This window comes from Pyrus communis, chromosome 17 (genome assembly GCF_041283825.1).
Source record: "Pyrus communis isolate YQ-2024b chromosome 17, ASM4128382v1, whole genome shotgun sequence".
Classification (NCBI taxonomy): domain Eukaryota; kingdom Viridiplantae; phylum Streptophyta; class Magnoliopsida; order Rosales; family Rosaceae; genus Pyrus; species Pyrus communis.
The window spans coordinates 20,065,297-20,071,067 of record NC_142581.1 but is presented as its reverse complement, the minus strand read 5'-3'; the positions used below and the strand labels follow the sequence as shown (position 1 = coordinate 20,071,067).

At 35.6% G+C, this 5,771-nt stretch overlaps 1 long non-coding RNA gene across 1 annotated transcript; it reads right to left on the bottom strand.

Moving 5' to 3' along the window:
* Window positions 1-1,429: 1,429 nt before the first annotated feature.
* LOC148689580 (uncharacterized) lies at window positions 1,430-5,569 on the bottom strand. The gene is made up of 2 exons (XR_015958110.1): window positions 5,331-5,569; window positions 1,430-5,242 (listed from the first exon to the last, which is right to left on the bottom strand). It is a non-coding gene; the product is annotated as an uncharacterized LOC148689580 (long non-coding RNA).
* Between the last annotated feature and the right edge of the window lie 202 nt (window positions 5,570-5,771).

Sequence of the window (5,771 nt, the reverse complement as noted above, 5' to 3'; positions counted from 1 at the left end):
AAATTAAAAAATTAAAAAAATAAATAAATAAACGCCATGCAATTTTATTTTTATTTATAAATAAAAATAAAATAAAGTGACCAGCATCATCATGAGCCATCACCATCCTTAATTATAGTTTTGGTGGCATACGGGTTATGATTAATTTCATCTGCAATTCAAATCATCAAATTATAATGTTGTTTCATCATGTCCTCCTTTGTGCTTCCTCCTCCAACATCTGGTAGTTTGGAACGGTAGATAGTTTGTAACAATCACATAATTCTTATAAAAAAAAAAACCAATTAAAATATTCAAATTTATTGTCCTGAGGTTCCTTTTGGATAAATAAGATCCTCTCCGGATCCTCTTTATGGAGATTCGGATGATCAATCAATCATATTTGTTCATCGTATATTGTACGGTTAGAAATTATTTAAAATTTTTAATTTAAAATTGAATATAAATAATACCAAATGAAAATTAGCCGCACAATGTATAGACACGATTGATTGATTCCCAGATCCCCACAGAGAGGATCCGGAGAGGATCCTTGTCCCTTTTGGAGGATGTTCCGGATCCTCGGATCTTCACATTCTATTTGTTCATCGTACATTGTGCGATCAATTTTTGTAAGGTACTATTTATGCTAGTTTTAAATAAAAAAATTTAAAATGATTTTTAATCGCACAATGTACGATAAATGGATAGGATGTAATGATCCTAAAGATTTAAATCCCCTTTTGGGATCTCTCTCTCTCCTCTCTCCATCACTCTCTGCTTTCTCTCTGTCCTTTTTGACATCCATTAAGGAAAGCAAATAAAAAGAGAAACCAGAAAAACCCACAAGAAAGGGGCATCTTTGCTTTGGTTTGCTTTATTTCCACCTTTGTTTTCAAGTAGTTTCAGCTTTCTTGTGGAACAAGTTTTGGAGTGACAACATTAATTGAAAATATTCCAATTTGGAAAGAAAGAAAGAAAGAAAAGGCAAAGTTTTGAAGGGCTGGGTAAATTTGAGGTGGGAAAACCTGAAATGATGTAATCTACAAAAGGACTCAAAAGAAAGAAGAATTAAAGAAAAAGATTTCAAAGTTGGGAATATTAAACTTGCTAAGAGGGAAGTTAACAACCTGGGAAGATATGCAAATGAACAGAAATATTTGAATGTCCTGTATCAAGTTTTGAGTCTTACCTCTTCCAAATCACTGTTTCCTTCAACTTTGGGTACTTGTTTCTTGTACAAACATCTCATTCATACCGAATTACAATATCTATTAAATATTCTCTTTCGTGTCGTGCGTAAACATCGTTATCTGATTCACTTTATGGAAATTCATGAATGCAAAATACACTAGTTTTATCATTCAATCAGTCTGCACATAGATAAATATATGAAAGATAGGAAGACATGCTGCCAAGCAGCCATTCCATGTAGTCACACTTGAAAGCATATTCAACATCGGGGTTCAATTTCATTAAACAATCACAACTTGGTTTAATCCCGATATAAGCCATCGCAGGAAATGTACATACATTCTAGTAAAAATCAAATAGATACAGCTGAATACCTACCTCTCACTATCACATGGAATTCTATGGTCTAATCGAACAATCCTTAGGCTGTCAAGTTTTTCGTTCATCAGAAAGAACCTGCTCAGGACATCAATGAACATCTACGAGTAATAAAATGCGGGAGATGTTATTAATTAGCACTCCAAAGATTCAACCTGCACTCCAAAGATTCATCCTGCACTCCTCTCTTGTAGCAACATAAGGTAAGAAACTGCATTCCGAGGAGTGCAGGATGACCATTTTGGATTGCCAATCACAACTCCTAATGATATTTAGTTATAAATTCCCAATCACCAAGCAAACAAAGACGACACGTAATCCACATGGCGGCAGACTCGGGCCCCATGAAACGTAAAAATAGACTGCCCACCTTGGGACGCGGCAGTCAAATAAGGATACCACACCATTCAATTTCTAGCCTTGACATGAAGCTCATAAGATCCTGCACATAAAGCAGACTTCCTATCCAACCTTGAGAGGCAGTTAGCTATTGAAGAGTAGATGGAATGGTGGTCATGGAAGTCAGGTGAAAAGCTACCAGCAAATAGTGCCAAGAAAAATGAATAGATTATACAGAAATGAAATAAATGCAATGGATATTTTTGTGAAATATGCAGTCTGAACAATGTTATGCAACTCATTAATGAACGCACGAGTATATATCATTGAGGCAATTCAAATGAAAAAATAGATTCACCACCATGATTTGTCCCTTATTAGTAATTGAACTACTAAATAAATTTAGACTCATGCATGCATAACAGGAGGTTAGGTGAGCAAAAACGATTGGCAGAAACTATAAAAGCTACACTAAATTGCATATCCTTGTCACTCCCTGCAATGTAAAATCATTATCACTAAACTTACAAATCATATCAAATTGAAACTTTAAACAACAATTTTGAATTTTTATCATTTTTCTCCATTTAAAACTACAGTTTCGAATTTTACGCTAAGCCTCCATCAACCAACCATTCTAAAGTATTAGCATTCAATCAAATCCCAAAGTATGCCTTTCTTTCAGCAAACCCTTATCTATTTCGTCAAGGTAATGTCTAAAATATGGGCCAACTAATTCTAGATTAGTTTTTAACTTTTCAACGAACTAAAATACGTTAGCTGAATACCAACAAATAGATAGATCAGTCATGCTAGGTCTTCCTAAACTCCACATAATCTAATATAGTCAGATTAATCATTTCAAGCAGGCTAAATGTTATGCAAAACCCTCACACTATCCAGACAACTCCATTAGTAGATGCAAAGAATTTGATCTGAAATGAATGTCATCATCATTGTCGAATGGTTGGATATTGTTTTTTTTTTTTAAATGGCCTTTTTCCCTAACAATTTGATGCTTCATATCAGTCAAAACAAGGGGATGAAATCAACTACCAGTCTACAACTAACTCAAATGCTGATCCAACTAATGCCAATTTTTCACAAGCTCCGACATAAAGTTAATGGAGCCATATACATTTATAATCATCAATTAAACTCGGGATGCACATTTTCCAAAATTGGATGATCACCAATGATTTTATTCAATACATTGTTCTTCAAGAAAACTAAACTCAAAGAATAATGCAAACATAGACCCATTGCAAATTTATTCAAGGAAAACTCTAAATCCTTGGCCAAGGAAGATACGATTGATAATGAAAGTCGTCATACAATAGGAAAGATTACCTAGAATCAAATTGTATAAGAAAAATCTTAGCACTTGTAAGTTGTAATGTTTCAAAATCAAAACAGAACTCACTTAAAAAACCCCATGAACCATGAAACATGGTTTATCTCTATTCTTTTGAGGTGAGAAAAAAAAAGGTTTTACTCATATGATATAATTATAGATACAAGCATGGTCACAAGCTATCCACTAAAAAAAGATAAAGGCCTCTAACCAACCAACTCCTATAATGTCCAATAGTATCTCAAATCAGCATGGCAAACCATCTATCTAAATAAGAAAGGACCTTTAACTCGAGTATCACTTCTAGGCCATGTTTGGATGAGAGAATTGCACTTCCCAAAGGATTGAGGCCAAGTTAGCACGGAATGGATCACAAAATGTTAGATAGGAGGGGTTAAAAATGCACCGCATGAACACTACAAAGGCATTTGGGAGGAATTTGCATATGACCACTTGGAACGAGTCATTTACAAATCCCGCTTGCATACCTTTGTGACAATCATGTATTGCATTTATAATCCTCCTATCTAATGTTTTAGAGTTTGAGTGACGGACTTCTAAATTCCAAGGGATTTAGGCCAAGTGATGAAGAAATAGATCACAAAAAGTTAGATAACAGGCCACGTGAGAATTGCAAATCCATTCTAAATTCCAACTAGTCAGTTGCAAATCCCTCTCCCATGCTTTTGCAATTCTCATGTGGCCTGTTATCTAACTTTTTGTGATCCATTTCTTCATCACTTTGCCTAAATCCCTTGGAATTTAGAAGTCCCTCACCCAAACATTCGTCACTTGGCCTAAACCCCTTGAGATTTGGAAGTCCCACACCCAAACATAACCTTAGGTAATTGATGATGTGCTGGCCCACCATTTACAATTGGACCAACATATAGAAGCAGATTCCACTTGAATGCCCACTCTATGCACTAACTGGTACTGCCACACGAAAACCATGTTTTTTTTCATAAGCCTTACAGCTCTATCTACCAGTGGTATGGCATGAAACATGCAGTCTGGTGGGTAAACAGGTTTTGTAACCCTCATAGTTCTATCTACCAGTATTCCCTAACACTTAATACCAATTCCAGAAAAGCTTCGGAGCCAATCTCTGATATTTCGGAACGCAGCTTTTATCAGGATCGCCACTTGAACAAGAGCAGCAAAAAGATCAATACACAGAGGTTTAAAATTGCCAAAATTATTCTGCCTGCGTCTATAAAAGGGGAGAGTAGAAAGAAGAAATGTAAATATATTAACCAATAGAGTATGTAGTTTTGACACTGCCATCCTACTTGCGGAAGAATAAAGCTTAACACACGATTGCGTGGAAGTTAAGTTCTTCAAATTCAAAAGATATACCTTACTTATTTAGAAAGAAATGCATTATTTCAACAGCCGCAGGACACTGACATCGCACTTACAACAGAACAGGGTGATTTGCTTCTTGAGAACGTATACATGACACTTTAAGATCTCCTTTACCATACCATTAGATTTTCTCTGCAGCATAGAGTGGAGTTTGTTTACTAGGGAAGATAAATACTAACAAACTATCCCATGTTACCCCTTGTTGGTTGTTTTAAAATGGTAGCTAGTAGCCAATATAAACTATACATTCGTAGACAACAATGTTTTGAGAAATAACCCAAAATTATAAACAAAACATGTAAAGATATGGCCTAATTTTATCATTTCACTTCCAATCTTCTACGTAAACAGTCTATGGAAAGCCTAAATGGTAACTTACGAGCTCTTTCGAACACAGTTAAATGTTTCATATGAAGTTTGCACAACCTCCAACTAACAGATGCATCTAACGCTTTGATGCTTCATTTGTCCCAAAAATACGTGTTACTACATATACGAAAAGCCTTACCTTCGGTTGTTGACCTCGAATTCGACATTGTTGCCGATTTCCTTCCACCATAAAAGAAAGGACTTTCAATTGGGTCTTTCTAACCAAATCCTCTTGGAAGAACAGTTACCTAGCAGGAGACACTGTTTACAAAAATTAAGATAATAATCATTAAAAAAATAGCATTTATCCTTTGACGAATCGAACAAAGGAGTTCAAGAAAATGCCTACCTCTTTGCGTGAGAAGCTAGATTTTACACATCATGTCGGAAAACAGACAACATTGTGAAGTGGATCTGTTTGGTTAGTGAGAAAATGCAGGAAATGAAAAGGCAAAACTTCGAACTCCAACTAATCTCAACTAATATCAACCGATCTAAGCCTTCGGTGATGGAAAGTTTTTGAAACTGTTGATACATTCGGGCGATAGATTAGGGTTTTTTCTTACATATCCGTTGGTAGAACAGGGGAAGATGGTAGTGTGGTACCGTTGAGAACGAATGCTTTGGGCTTTAGTCCAATCTTTTGGGTCTCCATATGACCCATGGGCCTTACACCCACTTTTGCTTCCCACTCTCCTAAAATGTTAAAGATTTTTGTTTTGTTTTGTTTTTATCCTTTAACCAGTCGTGCACCCATCCGATACACGTGTGTAATTAAATTTGTCCATTA